We start from the raw sequence: 20,144 nt of genomic DNA, 5'->3' as shown, positions 1-20,144 counted from the left end.
TCTGGCAGACCAGTATAAATTTGTCGATAAAAATCATGGACAAAAAATTTCCCTGCGAAATCAATTACACGGTACTCAGGGTACAAAGTATTACAATTAACTTCTCAGGTGAGCTTCCTCCACAACAACACAAAATGAGGAAAGTTTTGGAAGGAGTTAAACAACCGGACAAAATTAAAAAAAAATAAGTGACATTCAAAAGGAATGTATTTGTCAAATGAATGTAATTTTTACAGGACCAGGAGATTTTTCAGTCCACTGGTCCAGCTTGACAGTACACAAAAAAAGCTTAAATTTGACCCCTGGTCAATGATATCTATAGCCTTTAACTATACTCTTTCTAGAGGGTTCCTTTGAGTCACTGATATCCTTGATTGGGATGTTCCTTCTGCTTTTTCTTAAAGAATGTACATATCTGAATTTAAGTTTGATATAAACTGCATGTGTTTATATATATACTATGATGTCTCACATTTCAATGATTATAAAATTGTTTAACAATTTTAAAAAAAACTTTTATTCCATTGATATAGATAAATCAGTCCTCAGTTTGACTCAATTTTATCACAAATGTAGATTTATTATTGAAGTCAATTAAATCCTACTGCTAGAGCTCTTTTTACAAAATATTGTAGGATAAAATTAATCTTATAAAAAAGTTATACTGAATTGTTCATGACTTGCATGTACTTTTTCTTTGTATGATTTTTTTGTGAAATTAATCGTATGATTTTGATAAAAGATAGTATTTCACACCCACATTTTTACACCTGTATTGTTTATAAAGCTTCAGGAACTGGTCTGCAGATTTTTTTTGCTTTCAGATATTTAATAAAGGTACGTTGTTATAAATTAATTATGCTGTACTGGGTAATGTAGTTTTTGGATAAACATATAATTTGCCAATTTATAATTAGAAGTAAGAGTTATATGTTTTTTGGGGGGATTTTATGCATTGAAATTGTGTGGAGTTTAAATTACTCTTGGTATTGTACTAATTTTTTTCCATAGGCAGATTGGGGGGAAGGGGGGGCGCTGCCCCCCCCCCCCCCCTTTCTGGGAAAAATTTGGTTGATTATATAGGGAATCACTGAAGCATGACCGGAACGGCCCCCCTTAGGTCAGTCAGTGCCCCCCCCCCCCCCCCTCTTTTATGAAAAGGTCTTGATCCGCCACTGGATTCTTCATACAATGATAATGGAATCTTCTGTGGAGTGCAGTCTTACAAAATATTAGAGTATTGTACTGCATTATGTCCTACAATATCAGCAGTAGTTCAATTGACATAACATCAAGCCTTATTTAAAGGAAGGGTTGAGAACTCATATAGATATTGTTAAACCCCTCCACCAGTTCATGAGCATGCATGTTCCAATTGAAAGAGCTGGCTTGGTTTTCTGAAGCCATATCAGAATTTTTTCTTTTTATTTTTGAGAATTTAGAATGTGGTGCTATTTTTGTTTATTTATTTAATGTAATCACAACTTTTTTACACTTTGCGATTCAGAGCTTGACATATTGTAAAGGCAACCCTGTTAGTTAATTTTATCTTTGGGTTGCTGTCTCATTGACATACAATGTATATACCCACATCTCAATTTATTCATACAAATATAGAAATACTCTTATTGTACTATCATAGACCAAAAACAAAGATGATTTGTTGGATGTTGACCCTTGTGGTTAGTTGTACACTGAGATAAGTAAAATAATGAAATGGTTGATCCCCAATAGTATATACAGTATTATGATTGGTCAGTTGTACACTGAGTTAAGTAAAATAATGAAATGGTTGATCCCCAATAGTATATACAGTATTATGATTGGTCAGTTGTACACTGAGTTAAGTAAAATAATGAAATGGTTGATCCCCAATAGTATATACAGTATTATGATTGGTCAGTTGTACACTGAGTTAAGTAAAATAATGAAATGGTTGATCCCCAATAGTATATACAGTATTATGATTGGTCAGTTGTACACTGAGTTAAGTAAAATAATGAAATGGTTGATCCCCAATAGTATATACAGTATTATGATTGGTCAGTTGTACACTGAGTTAAGTAAAATAATGAAATGGTTGATCCCCAATAGTATATACAGTATTATGATTTGTATAAGACATGACCTTATGTTGCCCAAGGAATGTATTAGTTAGTCTAAAGAATTTTGATAACATCATTATTATTTAGGCAGTCAGTAGTTATCACTGCGTTGGACAGATGCTGAAGCCTTCAAGATGTATATTGATCAGCATTTTATTGATTATTAACTGTATGTATTGTAATTAAACGTATATTAATTTTGCTTGATTAATTAAAGATGCAAAGAAATCCCTGTGAGGTGCCCATAAATTCCTATGATAAAGATCACTAGATATAAAATTACTGACTAAGAGATTATGTTTCACTATACCATATTGTCATATATACATGTGGTATTATGAATAATGAAAAAATGTAAGCAATTATTGATTGATTTGAATTTTCCCCCTTTTGGTACCCCTTATTGGCAGGAACAATTTCTCCCTGACATTGGGAAGTGTAATACACAGAATTGACAGGAATTACTACCACAATAAGATCACAATTGGTTTCCATAGTGAAGTGTACAAGCTAGGTTGCACATTTCTACAATTGTTGGGGAAATATATATGTGTATTTTTTCCACCTACATTTTTTCTGTGTATAATTTAGTGGTGTACAGGCAATGACCAGTGAAAGTGTATATTGATTGTACAAACCAGCAGATTTTATGTTAATTTTATGTCAAGATTACCGTATTTTATATATCTATGGATTAATATTTCATTGGTAAGTTCTTCTTGTTAAGATTACCTCTGTACAATTTGATGAGAGCATCAATTATTTTGGCTGTGTGTTAAAAATAACACAAAATGTGTAACTATTGATTGATCTGTTATCTTGTAACAGGTTTTCCTATTCTAATGAGATTGACAACTCACAGAAAACTTGTTTTATCTACTTAATTCCTTACGAAAATTAAAATATTAATTTTGATATTTGACAAGGAACATTTAGCCAGTAGGATAATAATTTGCATGTTTAAAAACAAGATTGATATACGATTTAACTTAGCTGATTAATTTGTAATACAAAAACATGTTTTTGTCAACTCAAGTTGTAATAGATAATGGGTGTTAGCTGTAAAATCAGTATTATTTAAACACTTTAGCTGCCTGTAGTATCTCACAAAGATTGAATAATCAATCAAATAATTATCACAAACTGATTAACATAAAACTTAAGTCCTTGATGGTAACAGGTGTCACAAATCTTTTTTAATATTGTAGTAAGGTATAGTTTTCTCATAGTGACTGTATATAGAAAGTTTATCGTCATCCATCATTAACACCTTTGTTTCCTAGTGTGTAAACAAGTGATGTCCTTGTTATGAATTTCACAGTATTTTAAAGATCAGATTTCAGAAATCAGTGACCAATTTTTAAAAGATTTTCTGTTGGATCAACCTATAGATATTTACTTCGGAATATTCATGCAAGAATAGTTTGCTTTGTCAGCGGAATAAGACTTCCTTCCATAGTATTTCGACGAAATACTATTTAATTTATTTAAGGTTGGCATTTAAATTTTATCCTATAGTATGGATTAATTTGGTCATTCATAAAATGCATTCCGTCATTGTGTCAATATTTGTATAGTATGATCTCCTGGAGGGGAGAAGTTGAACTTAAATTATATAATTTATGATCATCAGTAATCTCCCTTTGACAGAAAAGAAAAAAATATGGCTTCCTTGAAATTAAACTTTGATTATCTTGGAATTTAAAATCACTGGACTATAGATTTATCATTCTGTAACCATCTATCCAGGTAAAATATACTCACATTCAATTTAGGGAAAGGTAAATATACATTTTTCTTTCACAAATGCATAAGCAGCTGGGACAATGTGTATGTACATAAATTTTCTATTTTCGATATATTCTTACACTTAGGAATATCTTGATTGTGAAAAGTAACCATGCATTGATTTTATATCATAACTGTACTAATTATGGACCTTATGAAACCTAAGTGTAGTTTAGTAGAAATACTTGGCATTTTGTGTAAGTTGTATACCTTACATTTGCCTTATTAGCCAGAGATCTTATCCTTTAGCTGTATATAATGTGTATTCTTGGGATTAAAGAAAACAAACAAACGTGGAATAAAACAGATGGTTTTACATTTATTTGATGGGTTTAGATGTAAAGTAAAGGTTAACCAGGCATGTTTATATATACAAATGTATAAGACAAATTAGTGGTAAAATCCATGAAAATGTCCTGGTTTTTCTTGTCAATATTTAAATAGAATTTTGCAATCTTACAGAGAGATATATTAGTGTGACAGCCCCCTCCCCCTTTATGGAGCTACATATATGTTTAAACTGTATAGATATGTCGCAGGTTCAACTCCTTTAATGTTGCCTAGTTTAACAACCTCAAAACCCTTTCACACACCCCTTTTCCCCCCCTTAAAATCTAGACCAATGGGGAGATCTTACCTACACCATGATATTAAGGTTAAGGCATAACAATAGCTCAAATAGTCCTCAGAGGTGGGGAGAGCATCCACATTGTACCATTAAAAAGATGAAATAACTTCATGGTGTCAAGTGTTTTATAAACAGGGCTAGGGTCAGTTGATTTTGTGTATTCTTAAAACAAATTCAGGACATATATATTTTCTGGACTGATCTTGATCAAATGAACTTTATACAGAAATAAAGTTATCAATGACTTGAAACAGCTGATATAAACTATAACAAGAAAAGAGTGAAATGTATCTTTGGAAAGTAGCCATTATGCCAGTGGCTATAGATGAAGGAGAAACTTTGATGGTGATATCGCCACTTTGTAAGAATAGTATGATGGGGAAAGTTGCTGTTTATTGACATTAATCATTTAAATAAAGGTGTTAAAAAAAAGAGAAAGAAAACAGTCCAAAATGATTTAATTAAAAAGTTTTTAAAGTAGATATATATAGTTTATCAAAAGTGTAAATTGACGTTCACCTAGGTCTAAAATTGGAAGTCTAAGACTTGTGTTTACCATAATATTTATAGGGCATTTGTTGTAATTTTAACACTTGAAGGAGGTTGTTATCATTGGTGTTAGCATATCATGTTTTAGGATAATTGGAGTAAGTAGAATGTTTCTAAGACTAAGGAAAATAACTGATTACTTTTGATTGATAAGACATACATGACATATTAGTTTGTTGTTGATCATTAAAAAAAAATTGTTTTTATATTTTTTTAGTATCTTTCAATTCAATGCAGAAATAAATGTCTCATATAAATTTAGCATTAAGTTTAATGTTGATAAGGTCATGTTTAAATTATATAAGTTTCTACACTTGATGTATGACTAAACACAATTGTGCAATACCTCCTCCTACAAATAATGAATAAGTCTATTGCAATGTACATGCATCTTCAGCGATCATAATGTAATGCATTCTCTTTTTATGTAATGTTCGTTTCTGAGATATTATAACAATATTTGGTGTTGAATGATTGTAAAATGTACATTTTCCTCTATTAGGGTTTATATAATAACCTTGACCTCATTTTCATACTAAGTTCATTGGTCAAAACCTTAAGTTCCAGTGGTTAGTTGTGTTTCTCTGATACTATGAGCAAACAATCAGGTAAAAAGATCAAGTATATTTGGTGCAAGGAATGGTGCCATGGTGTCCAGGTTGGTCCGGTATAGTATGCCCTTCATCTGACCTTGACCTCATTTTCAATTGACAATATTGAGTTTAAACAGAGTTTTGGAAATCTTTTCCCCTTGGTGTTCCTTGGAGAAAATCTGCTGGTCCTCAATAGTGTTTCTATTGCAAAATACCAAAATTGTGTTGATCCTTGGCAAAAGTTTGGTGGTCAAGACATTCAGACCACCACTTGGGTTTAAAACCTCTTCCTGAAATAGTTTTAACATAAAATAATCCATCACGATCAATTAAACAGACAATTCAGTGGGTACACTCTTGTATTATTTTTGTTGTATTCAAATTTTTTGAGTGATACCACAAATTTATTCATTAACAAAGATGATGCATTTAATTAATCAGTTTTGACAGTCAATTGAGATGCCTATGTTGAAGTCTATAGAATATAAAACAAAATTGCAAAATGCAATCTGTTACTTGACTAGAAAGGAAAATGACTGGACTTATGGGAATGAGTCACACTGTCACTGGTTATTTATATGATTGGCAATGAGACAACTAGTCACCAAAGACCAATATTAGGACAAAGAATGTAAAAACTAAAGGTCACCATACAGCATTCAACAATGAGCAAATCCCACACCTCATATTAAGCAATAGAAATATGCATTACAAAAAAACTAAAACAATGACTGTTTAGTATAAGATTTGTGAATAGATGATTACCTACATTCCTCCCTAATTACAGGAAAGATTTGTTCTATTTGATGAGGAAGATAACATAGACTACTACTCAACCTTTGATTAGGGTTGTGATGTTGTTTCTGTTTTGTCAAGGGTAACATGATTTGATGCATATCAGTTTATGTAGCTTCGTTGGAGGGGGTGTTAGATATGTACTGCACAGGCATTATTTTACCATTGTTAGGTTAAGTTTTTCTAATATTTGAAATGTCTTGAAAGGCGTTGTGGCACTAGATCACACAGCTATCTGGTATTTCTTTTCGTTTTATCTTTCTGTCCAATTTTCCATGTTAAACTGAAATATATATGTACAAAGTTTGAAATATAACCCATGTTTTTAGATCTGCAATTTTTTGTCAGATGATTTTTTCTACCTGCATAGTGATTAGAATCACAGGTTTTGTAACATTGTGGTACATTACTGCCTTTTCTGCGTCCAGCGCTTTGGACCACTCATACTACAAGACGGTATATCCTCCTTTATGACATTTAAGTCTCTGAATAATACTGATTATATATTGAATGGATTTTAATATTAAAATTTCTAGCATGAAAATATGTAGAGCACAACAGGAAATAAATTCACATGATAAATATACATTCATATTTAGAAAAATGGGATATTTTTAGACAAAAGTTATATATTAGGATTATGATGGTCATCTGATAGAGGAAGTGGTATACATGTATGTTGACTTCTTGTCTGAGTGAATGTACATCATCAGTTAATTAATCACATGTGTGTTAGTATTGCATGTAATTTGGGGGTGGAATGGGGGATAAGTATGAACTCATTGACCAAAGGAGGAATGAATGAAAACTATCATAAAGGGCAATCATAAAACTAAGGTACATGTAAAACATTTATCCTTACTGGAGGTCTGCAAAAAAACACTTTTTTTTAACAATTCAATTCCTTTGAAAGCATTACCTAAGCCAAGAATCAATTATTCAATGATCATTTGATTTTGTCTTAGGTTTGACAATAAGAAAAAAAATTATCGACCTAAATTTTGCTCTTGTGGGGTCTAGCCAAAGTGCATTAATATTTTACAAAAGTCAATTTAGGCTAGCTTTGGAATGTCTTTATAAGTATTCCCGAGTTTGGTGATATCTGGATGTGGGAAGCCTTGCCCTGGAAGGTCCAAACTTGGCTTATTTTCGTATCATGCTTTAAAGATCATAATGTCAGAGATTTGAAAAATACTTCCTCTCTAATGACATGTAGTTCTTTGACCTTTTTGAAATTTGTAACATTATAGACCAAAGGTCAATCAAAGTTAAAGATGTCATTGTACAGTCTAAAACGTATCTGTAGTTTGATGGAATAGATGCACTCAACATAGTCACCAAATGTTGAATTAAAGTTAAAGGATATTGACTTCTTTTCTGTCTTCCGAAGTTATTACTCAGGGAAGTAATGACATAACAATTGTTAAATTGGAAATGTTCAGGGAAATGATGACTCTTTAAACCTGATATTCAAGAGCTTTACAATATGATGAGGCTGGTCCCTAAGAATGCCTTATCCTCACTAATATTCTCCTGTTACATGTAGGTCTTTAACATAAATCACTGCAATTACTATATAATTTCAAACCAATTTCCTACTTTGTAAAACAATCCGTTATTGTTTGTGTCCTCGTACTTTACCATGTTAAGATATGTAGAATAAAAAGAGTATTTGTGTAACCTGTAGGAGCACCTTGTGTAAATGGAGGTGTTTTATACTAATTAGTGGTGATGAAAATGCTTTTTTTCTGTATATTTTTATAATATCCTCACTTACCACTTATTACTGATGTAGAAGAAAGTATGTGGTGCATTAAACACAAACAGATGGTTTTTACATACTGACTTATCTCACCGACCTTGAACAATGGTTTGTAAGGTTGTGTAAGGATACAACTTCAGGTTATTTGTTTAACAGCAGTAGCAACAGTAAAGTCTACAATCGGAGTTAATATATGTCCCCTCTATGAGTCCTTATGTTTTATAGCTGTTGCTGTACTAATACCTGCAGCTAGACTCTGCTAGAGCGTACAAAATTTTCTTTGATCAGTTCTAATTTTGATCAGGATATGGGAAGCTTTGCCCTGGATGGTCCTGTCTTTGCTAATTTCTTATCATGCTGTAAGGTTGTCAAAATTTTCTTTGATCAGTTCTAATTTTATGTCTTATAGTCATTCACGGGTCTTGCTATAGTAACTGATTAACTAAGACTTTTCTTTGACCAATCCCTCTCATGCCTTATAGATGTTGGCACCAAAACTTAACGCTAGGGAAGACAGACTTTCGGATTATTGGACCCCTTCTACTGCTGATATAGGTATTGTTTTCTCCAGTGTCCCCTTATATTTCACAATACATGTACTATACTTGAGATTATTACATTTATAATTCAGTTTTTCGTCATCTCCGTTTCTAATCACATTTACCAATGCTTTATAGAATACTTCCAGTTTTCCAATACCTCCTGGGATTAACCTATGGAAATGGTGTTTTTTCCCTCAACTACTTGAAATTGAAATGCCTCATTTGCAATAATTTTTAAAATGAATAAAATAGAATGACAAGCTGTTGAAATAAATGAGTGGGTGAGGTATTATATAACAACACTCAAATTTATATTTTTTTTTTATTCCCTGAACTTAAAACTGAAATAGATTTAACACAGTGCTTTATAACCGTCCTGAATACAATAAAAGATTATAGAACAAGAAGATGAAACTGAAAATGACATTTTTTTTAATTTGTGAATTCTTTTGAGATTTAATGAGATAAACAATATCAAAATCTTTACAGATGAACTAGATATTCTAAGGTTACCTTTGAGAAGTAAAACTATATGCTAATACTTGTTTCTTTCCTTGTTTCAATGGTTTCTTCCTTATTCCAGATATTCAATAGTCTTCTAGACAAATAAAGATATGTAGTATAAATTGCATGAACTATCCACCTGAAACCAGAAGGACAGGGGACTTTTACAAGTATAGGTCATATTACTGCCTGCAACAATGAGCAAAACCCATACAGAAAGTAAGCTTAAAAGCGAAACAGAAAGGACAAAATTTGAAACAGGTCAAAAGAGAAAAAAAAACAATGGCCATATTTATTCTTCAAACATCAAAAGAAAGCGATCTGTATTGCAAATAAACAAAAGTGCTTTTCAAAAGACAAAAACAAAGTTCTTATATAAGCATACTCTCAGTTACTGAAAGCTTCAAGTTCAAAGATTACTAAAAAAGGAGCAGTGTTTTTTTTCATTAATTAATTAACCACTCAACATGTTCGAATATTATTTAGTATTTGATATAAGTGACAAGTAGCAGTAAAAAACCTTTCTAGAATACTTATCATGACTGCTTGCCCCCTAACCAAGACTCTCACCTGACTGCTACATGAAACGATGAGTAGTGCAAAATTTTTTGAATTATCACCATGTACAATGTACAGTCCTGGTATAATATATATTCAGGGTAGAAACTCATAGACTTGTGTTTATTGAAGAATGCTTATGATAAGCAGTTAGTTTTATCGAAAAAATCTAAAGCTTTAAAAATCTGGAATGGGAAATTAAAAACAAATTAATTATTTTTGAAACCATTCAATTTATATAGAATTTTTCTTTCATTAGCTGAGAGATATTACTCAGAGCAAATAATTCTGTCTGTTGGAGAAAAAAATATTGATCTTGCATCTGTACACAAAAAACTAATAAATGTTCTCTTCTGGGTTTTAGATTAAAAGTGAATGAACTTCATCATCATCACAGTACGGATAATTAATAGCATTAAGATTAACTTTAGTATTACCTCATTCTACCTTAAAACAAAAAAAACGTTTGTAAATATTCAATATATTTCAGGGCCTTTTATAGCTGACTATGGGGTATGGGCTTTGCTCATTGTTGAAGGTGACCTATAGTTGTTAATTTCTGTGTCATTTTGTCTCTTGTGGAGAGTTGTCTCATTGGCAATCATACCACATCTTCTTTTTAGCTCACCTGGCCCGAAGGGCCAAGTGAGCTTTTCCCATCACTTTGCGTCCGGCGTCCGGCGTCGTCCTGCGTCCGTCGTCGTTAACTTTTACAAAAATCTTTTCCTCTGAAACTACTGGGCCAAATTGAACCAAACTTGGCCACAATCATCATTGGGGTATCTAGTTTAAAAAATGTGTGGCGTGACCCGGTCAACCAACCAAGATGGCCGCCACGGCTAAAAATAGAACATAGTGGTAAAATACAGTTTTTGGCTTATAACTCAAAAACCAAAACATTTAGAGGAAATCTGACATGGGGTAAATATGTTTATCAGGTCAAGATCTATCTGCCCTGAAATTTTCAGATGAATCGGTCAACCCGTTGTTGGGTTGCTGCCCCTGAATTGGTCATTTTGAGGAAATTTTGCTGTTTTTGGTTATTATCTTGAATATTATTATAGATAGAGATAAATTGTAAACAGCAATAATGTTCGGCAAAGTTAGATTTACAAATAAGTCAACATGACCGAAATGGTCAGTTGACCCCTTTAGGAGTTATTGCCCTTTATAGTCAATTTTTAACCATTTTTCATAAATATAAGTAATCTTTTACAAAAATCTTCTCCTCTGAAACTACTGGGCCAAATTAATCCAAACTTGGCCACAATCATCTTTGGGGTATCTAGTTTTAAAAATGTGTGGCGTGACCCGGTCAACCAACCAAGATGGCCGCCACGGCTAAAAATAGAACATAGGGGTAAAATGCAGTTTTTGGCTTATAACTCAAAAACCAAAACATTTAGAGGAAATCTGACATGGAGTAAAAATGTTTATCAGGTCAAGATCTATCTGCCCTGAAATTTTCAGATGAATCGGTCAACCTGTTGTTGGGTTGCTGCCCCTGAATTGGTAATTTTGAGGAAATTTTGCTGTTTTTGGTTATTATCTTGAATATTATTATAGATAGAGATAAACTGTAAACAGCAATAATGTTCATCAAAGTAAGATTTACAAATAAGTCAACATGACCGAAATGGTCAGTTGACCCCTTTAGGAGTTATTGCCCTTTATAGTCAATTTTTAACCATTTTTCGTAAATCTTAGTTATCTTTTACAAAAATCTTCTCCTCTGAAACTACTGGGCCAAATTAATTCAAACTTGGCCACAATCATCTTTGAGGTACCTTGTTTGAAAAATGCGTCCAATGACCTGGCCATCCAACCAAGATGGCCACCACGGCTAAAAATAGAACAGGGGTAACATGTAGTTTTTTGCTTATAACTCTGAAACCCACATCATTTAGAGGAAATCTGACAAGGAGTTAAATTGTTAATCAAGTCAATATATATCTGCCCTGAAATATTCAAATGAATTGGACAACCTGTTGTTGGGTTGCTGCCCTCCAATTGGTAATTTTTAAAGAAATTTTGCTGTTTTTGGTTATTATCTTGAATACTATTATAGATAGCGATAAACTGTAAACAGCGATAATGTTCATCAAAGTAAGATCTACAAATAAGTCCACATGACCCAAATGGTCAATTGACCCCTTAAGGAGTTATTGCCCTTTATAGTCAATTTTTAACAATTTTCATTAATTTGGTAAATTTATGTAAATTTTTACCAAATATTTTTCTCTGTTACTAATGGGCAAAGTTCATTATAGATATAATTGTAAGAAGCAAGAATGTTCAGTAAAGTAAGAACTTCAAACACATCACCATCACCAAAATACAATTTTGTCATGAATCCATTTGTGTCCTTTGTTTAATATGCACATATACCAAGGTGAGCGACACAGGCTCTTTAGAGCCTCTAGTTTAAATATATGCTACCATTTTGCTTGTTGAACCTTTCAGTCCCAACAAGTGATTTGACTATGATGATTTGGCATTTAAAGACCTGTTTGCTACCAGGAAAACAATACTGGCTCCATGAAGGCTCTAGTTCTGTCAGAATATTTGTTCTGAATATTCTGATCTGCTTGTGGTATTGTATTACAAGTATATACCGTTAGATAACAGGTTTCTATTCAGTAACATTTCATTACTATCCCTTGGGTATTGAAATCTTCTATTCTAGCTTTATCTGCCATATTTTTTAGCTCACCTGGCCCGAAGAGCCAAGTGAGCTTTTCCCATCACTTGGCGTCAGGCGTCGTTAACTTTTACAAAAATCTTCTCCTCTGAAACTACTGGGCCAAATTTAACCAAACTTGGCCACAATCATCATTGGGGTATCTTGTTTAAAAAATGTGTCCGGTGACCCGGTCAACCAACCAAGATGGCCGCCATGACTAAAAATAGAACATAGGGGTAAAATGTGGTTTTTGGCTTATAACTCGAAAACCAAAGCATTTAGAGCAAATCTGACATGGGGTTAAATTGTTCATCAGGTCAAGATCTATCTGCCCTGAAATTTTCAGATGAATCGGACAACCTGTTGTTGAGTTGCTGCCCCTGAATTGGTAATTTTATGGAAATTTTACTGTTTTTGTTTATTATCTTGATTATTATTATAGATAGAGATAAACTGTAAACAGCAATAATGTTCAGCAAAGTAAGATTTACAAATAAGTCAACATGACTGAAATGGTCAGTTGACCCCTTTAGGAGTTATTGCCCTTCATAGTCAATTTTTAACCATTTTTCGTAAATCTTAGTAATCTTTTACAAAAATCTTCTCCTCTGAAACTACTGGGCCAAATTAATCCAAACTTGGCCACAATTATCATTGGGGTATCTAGTTTGAAAAATGTGTCCGGTGACCCGGTCAAGCAACCAAGATGGCCGCCATGGCTAAAAATAGAACATAGGGGTAAAATGCAGTTTTTGGCTTATAACTCAAAAACCAAAGCATTTAGAGCAAATCTAACATGGCGTAAAATTGTTTATCAGGTCAAGATCTATCTGCCCTTAAATTTTCAGATGAATCGGACAACCTGTTGTTGGGTTGCTGCCCCTGAATTGGTAAATTTAAGGAAATTTTACAGTTTTTGGTTATTATCTTGAATATTATTATAGATAGAGATAAACTGTAAACAGCAATAATGTTCAGCAAAGTAAGATTTACAAATAAGTCAACATGAACAAAATGGTCAGTTGACCTATTTAGGAGTTATCTCCCTTTATAGTAAATTTTTAACCATTTTTCGTAAATCTTAGTAATCTTTTACAAAAATCTTCTCCTCTGAAACTACTGGGCCAAATTAATCCAAACTTGGCCACAATCATCTGTGGGGTACCTAGTTTTAAAAATGTGTCCGGTGACCTGGCCATCCAACCAAGATGGCTGCCATGGCTAAAAATAGAACATAGGGGTAAAATGCAGTTTTTAGCTTATAACTCAAAAACCAAAGCATTAAGAGCAAATCTGACGTGGGGTAAAATTGTTTATCAGTTCAAGATCTATCTGCCCTGAAATTTTCAGATGAATTGGACAACCCATTGTTGGGTTGCTGCCCCTGAATTGGTAATTTTAAGGAAATTTTGCTGTTTTTGGTTATCTTGAATATTATTATAGATAGAGATAAACTGTAAACAGCAATAATGTTCAGCAAAGTAAGATTTACAAATAATTCTACATGATTGAAATGGTCAATTGACCCCCAATGGAGTTATTGTCCTTTATAGTCAATTTTTTTAAAACAATTTTCATAAACTTTGTAAATTTTACTAAAATTTTCCACTGAAACTACTGGGCCAATCATTATAGATGGAGATAATTGTAAGCAGCAAGAATATTCAGTAAAGTAAGATCTACAAGCACATCGCCATCACCAAAACACAATTTTGTCATGAATCCATCTGTGTCCTTTGTTGAATATTCACATAGACCGAGGTGAGCGACACAGGCTCTTTAGAGCCTCTAGTTTTATTCTTCCTGGTTGTGAACAGTTTGTTTTTAACATATGTATGTTTTTCATTGTTTTACCAGTTTGAAGCACACTTGTGTATGTTCTTCTTGTTTGCAGCATGCATATGTATGTTCTTCATTGTTCTACCAGTTTGAAGCACACTTGTGTATGTTTTTCCTGTTTGGAGCATACATATGTATGTTCTTCATTGTTCTACCAGTTTGAAGCACACTTGTGTATGTTCTTCCTGTTTGGAGCATACATATGTATGTTCTTCATTGTTCTACCAGTTTGAAGCACACATTTTTATGTTCTTCCTGGTTGTAGCATACATATGTATGTTCTTCATTGTTCTACTAGTTTGAAGCACACTTGTGTATGTTCTTCCTGTTTGGAGCATACATATGTATGTTCTTCATTGTTCTACCAGTTTGAAGCAAACATTTGTATGTTCTTCCTGTTTGCAGCATACATATGTATGTTCTTCATTGTTCTACCAGTTTGCAGCAAACATTTGTATGTTCTTCCTGTTTGCAGCATACATATGTATGTTCTTTATTGTTCTACCAGTTTGAATCACACTTGTGTATGTTCTTCCTGTTTGCAGCATACATATGTATGTTCTTCATTGTTCTACCAGTTTGAAGCAAACATTTGTATGTTCTTCCTGGTTGCAGCATACATATGTAAGTTCTTCATTGTTCTACCAGTTTGAAGCAAACATTTGTATGTTCTTCCTGTTTGCAGCATACATATGTATGTTCTTCATTGTTCTACCAGTTTGAAGCAAACATTTGTATGTTCTTCCTGTTTGCAGCATACAAATGTATGTTCTTCATTGTTCTTCCAGTGTTTGCAGCATTTTTTTAACCCAGCAACTCAAAGAGCTCATTGATATTCAGTACCAAGCTTCATATTGGTAACCTTTGCAGTTTGACAAGATAAATTTCTATATCATCTTCCTGTATGTTGCATAATTGTATACTCTTCAGTTTTCACATTGATGCACATATAAAATGTTAATGTTTTTCTCAGGAAGGACAAGACAGACAGGCTTTTGTGTGCATATCCATTGTTTGCATTTACATTGTATGATATTGTATTTTCTTTCACTTGAAAGTGAAGAATAAGGAAGAGTAGTACTTCATATTACAATTTGAATGGTTAAAGAATAAACTGTCAGCTACAGACTGCTTATTTATGCAGTAGCTCTTAAGCCTTATTATTTTACGATTGAGTTATCTCCCTTGCTTATTGCATATTATTCTTTAGTAAGCACATAGTCAACATGTACCAATCTTGTGATGGTCCACATACTTTTGACCAGTGGCCAAATAAGATTGTGACAAGCAATTAAAAGTAAAATGAAAAGATTATGATACATCTGTATCAAACATGTGTGTTGGGATGCTTAAAGCTATATGTGAAATAAAGATTTATTATTGACTTGGAAAAGAAAAGAGAAAAATTCTAATATTTGTTATTTTTATTCTTGCAGGTAATTAATGGCTAAAGACCAGGTAAGTTTCTCATATTTATCATGTTTATAACTCACTTTATTTCAACATTATCAGAAAAATCTAAAAAGTTCAAAGATTTTAATAAAATATGTTCAGATATCAATATAAAAGATGAGGAAGGTGATATGATTGACAATGAGACAAATATTATTCATGTTTGTTTTAATGATGCTAATGTAATTTTTTTAACTGCAGTTATTTAGCAATTTGTAGACAAGTAAGGACCTTAGACATTTTAGTAATGTTAGGTTCAAAATGTCTGTTTTATCTTCCTGTACTGGTTAATTTACCTTGATTAATAAAAAAAAAGGGAATAAAAGCAAAAAGTGTAGCTGTTTTAAAAAAAATGGTGAAAGATACCAAAGAGGCAGTCAAACTCATAGGTCAAAAATAAACTGACAACACCATGGCTAAAAAGAAAAAAGACAAACAAACAACAGTTTACAAAACACAACATAGAACACTTAGACTACGCAACACTTAAACCCTACAAAAACAGGTGATCTTAGGTTCTATGGAAGGGGAAGCAGATCCTGCTGTCACATAAGTCTGCATTGTTTGTAGCTATATATATTTAGTGTACAAGAACAAAAAGGAAGCAGAAATATAGAGGACATAAAAAACATAAAAAAAAAGAACATACAATAGCCAAAAAAAAAATTACAAAAAAACCAAAACTGTTGTTTGCTAAACACAACACAGAACACTTAAGATTGACCAACACAAATTCCATCAACATATCATCTCAGGATGCTCTGCAAGGGAAAGCTGTTTCTCTGCTTTAGTTGTGGCATCTGCTGTTTTACTCTTGATAAGTAAAAATGGGATGATGAGTTACATTTAACATTATGGACTCTCATTTCAATATATTATCAGGTCTAAAATTGTCTGTTTAAAAATTTAGAAAACAGAAAAAAAAAAATTAGGTTTAAACCCCCACATGCATTCTATTTTTTATTCTATTTGATCATTCTGCTCTTCTACTTGTTTGGTTCATATATATCCTTGGCTTTTAAAAATTGGGCTATAAGTGGTCATGACAGTCAGTAGTCAAAGTCAGGAGAGAGTTTTGAATTCATGGAATTGATTAAGTGTTATTTTCATTTTCATGTAAGCAGCAATAGTTATATTAAAACTATTAGCATTGACATTTTAAAAAAGACTTTCATCATATAAAGGTCTTATCTTTCAAACATTATCTTAATGAATTAAAATGTAGTTAGACATCCATATCTCAAGTACTTACAAGCCACCTAGCTCAATAAAAACAGCAACATATGTTGTTAAACATTCATTGATAAAACTGTCGATTTCCTTTATGTAACAGTCCTTATATCTCAGATACTTTTCAAATTTGAAAAAGTAACATTAAAAATGAATTAATTGTATACAAAGGTCACAAAAGATAAGAGAATGTCTTTGGAATGTATTGACTAGCAATAATAATGATTAGTAATGTGTTAACCCACCCTGATCAATGGCATCAATATTACCCCCTGCAGAGGATCATCAATACAGGTATAGTGTGCAAATTCAATGGATACAACAAATGTGTGAAAAAAAATTATTCTTGCTGTCGGTCTTATTTTTTGGGGTGGAATAGTTGGTTTCCATAGTTACGTCTTGTGTTAATTGATTGGAATGGAAAGGTATAGCAATCAATGCAGTAGTTAAATCGTTGTGTATACTGTTGTGTGTTACATCATTGACAGTGGACAGCCGATATATATTTACTATCATCAATAGCTAGGGGATAGTAAGAGGATATATGTTTTCTGTTAGGGATTAATTCATTAACAATGCATTCTGATGATAGGATCTGCTTGAAGGTTAGCTAATGAATTAGTACTATTTTTGGATTTGTTTTATGAAGATTCTGTATTGATGCACTTTGGGTTTTCAATAACAAATTAGAGTAATGAGAGAAGTATGGTCTATATACATGTCATATGGTAATTTGTTATGGATAGATATTGTTTAATCAGTTTTAACTCATTATGCAGTATTTTCATCTGAAGATTTCATTAATGTGTGTGTAGTGTATTACAGTAAAGGCTATATTAAAACTGTTTAAAAAAGAAAATTAGAATCAAATAGAGAGACATATGGTACCTGGAGTGACAGAAGAGGCTTAGGAATCAGATGCATAAAGTGCAAAAGATGAGAGTTTAAAAGGAGATGAGGTCAAAAAAGAAATGAGTGGCTTAATTAATAATTTGAGTTTGAAGCATTTTGTGATAAGTTGGTAATATTGGGCTTACACAGAGATATATTTACTCGAAAGATTTTGTCTTGGGTATAAACTGATTCAAATTGAATTATTTGAAAGATAAAATATTTATCTTGACATATTGAATTTTAATGTATTGGCGAGTTATGTGAACTGATAAACATAGTATCAGTTATACATAGGTTTTTCTATCTTCAGAAATTTTACAAAATTGGTCTTTAAATTGTACAGTTTGACTTTGGTATGGAATAATACAAATGACCCCACAAAACAGATACAAAGAATAGTATATCTCTATAGGATTCCAATTCACTTTAAAGTAGATGGAAACAAAAACTAGACTGAAAATATGAAAATAGATTTTACTTTGACATATATTTTCAATTTGTCAGTTGATTTCATTTTCCAGATTAACTTAGATTTATAGCCTAAATTTCAGCAGTAACTTTTGTATATATATAATCTATTTTTTATATATAAACAGTATCAAGTCAATAAGTCTGGTCAATATAAAATATGTTTAAATATCATATCACCTTGAACTTTTTAAACACCTACATTTTTGGACTGACTGACTTTGATGGATTGATTGACATGTGAAGAACTATTAATTTTCAGTAAGTGGCATTTTTGTATGGACTATTTTCATCTCCCCAGTACCTTTTTATTTGGCCTCAGGATACTGAACAAAAGTCCATGTCAAAAATGATGTTGTGTTCAATTGATATATTATTTTACTTTAGGACAGACTTGTAAATGTATAGGGTAGGTCTTTTTTCATATTTTTTACTTGAATTGTATTATATTTTAACCAAATACAATGCAAACATAAAACTTTAAAATGCTTTAAAATAAAAAGGCTAATAGATCAGAAATATGAAATTATTAGCTTCATTGTAAATTTATTCAAAATGCAAAATTGGTTCTGAAACGGATCTTGTTGAGTGAGTTTATTATGTTATAAATCGTTTTGCATTGAGTGTAGAAATATTGTTTTTTCCCTGCAACTGGATATTATGTAGATGGGGTTTAATACAATCCCAAATACATGTTTTAATAGAGATGACATTTAGATAGTGGAGAGGAGACAAATATTACTCTATTGCAATTCAGTGTGAATGGAATTTATGGAGATTTTGTCAAATAAATCAATGATTGCAGGATAAAAAGCATGTATTCCAATTCTTAAAAATCATTATTTTATTGGATGAGAACCCATATTGGACATTACCATTGCATAGCAACAATGACAGCATATTTAAAATGGAACTTTTACTATTGTTACTTTAGGACCAAGTCTTTTTGTGACTAAAAACAAATTATAGGCTGAGATCACTGACAATTTTTCTTTTAAAACAGCCAGGAATCGTGCAAAGAGGCCTTTTGAGGGAGATTGTTAAAAGTGTTCTCCAATTGCCAATATAATTTGAGGGATTGAAAGAAAGCCAATGGTTTTCATCTCTCTATTCTCCATAAATTAAAACTTCAACCAAAGATTCTTTTTCGTGAGTTTTGTCAAGTTCACAAGTTGTGAAGAACTAGACTTAGTTAAGTAAAATTTACACCACGTCTGTAAGTGTCATGGACAAAAAAGTCTGTAGGGCTTTGACTGCACTTATCTAGTACACTTGTTATCATGTACACCATTCATGAAGGTTTCTGCATGATCATTAATTCTTCACAATATTAAAATGTAATTGTACTGAGACAAAATATGAATTTTAATGACAATGCATAATAATATGACTAATTAAAATGACATGCTTTATGTCATACCATAAGATATGGAAACAAGTTTCGGCTTGTATTATGTCTAACACTTTAACTTATTTAAATGTGTTACATATGTTTGAAAAATCATATAGAGAAATAATCCTAGAAACATTATAAGTGGGTTTCATTGGGGTCTAAGCGTGATGTAGGACCAAATCGTAACATGTGAAAGTCAAATTATTGAGTGTGATAACGGGAAACAAATTTGTACATGTGTGGGACACGTGCAATCACAAGGGTTATAATTACAATGATAAGTAGGAAACAGGAATTGGCCAAAACAATATGCATGGCTCAGGATCCAACCCCCCAATTAGACCCCTTTGTTTAACATTGC

The 20,144-nt window shown here is 32.2% G+C and overlaps 1 protein-coding gene across 22 annotated transcripts in view; it reads left to right on the top strand.

The window, feature by feature from the left end:
* Positions 1-20,144, top strand: part of LOC139491113 (plasma membrane calcium-transporting ATPase 2-like) — a 113,217-nt gene that overhangs the window by 24,598 nt on the left and 68,475 nt on the right. For 8 of the 22 annotated variants that reach the window (XM_071278561.1, XM_071278554.1, XM_071278576.1 and 5 more), the window contains one exon: positions 15,783-15,804. The gene's annotated coding sequence lies outside the window, so the exon portion shown is untranslated. Of the gene's footprint in view, positions 1-2,508; positions 2,814-3,316; positions 3,887-15,782; positions 15,805-17,325; positions 17,634-20,144 lie in introns of those variants that run through there. The other 14 variants (XM_071278583.1, XM_071278547.1, XM_071278640.1 and 11 more) reach the window with 9 other exon arrangements.

The sequence above is a fragment of the Mytilus edulis genome, chromosome 1, assembly GCF_963676685.1.
Source record: "Mytilus edulis chromosome 1, xbMytEdul2.2, whole genome shotgun sequence".
Lineage (NCBI taxonomy): Eukaryota > Metazoa > Mollusca > Bivalvia > Mytilida > Mytilidae > Mytilus > Mytilus edulis.
The sequence above is the reverse complement of the archived record's forward strand: the minus strand, read 5'-3'. Positions and strand labels throughout refer to the sequence as shown.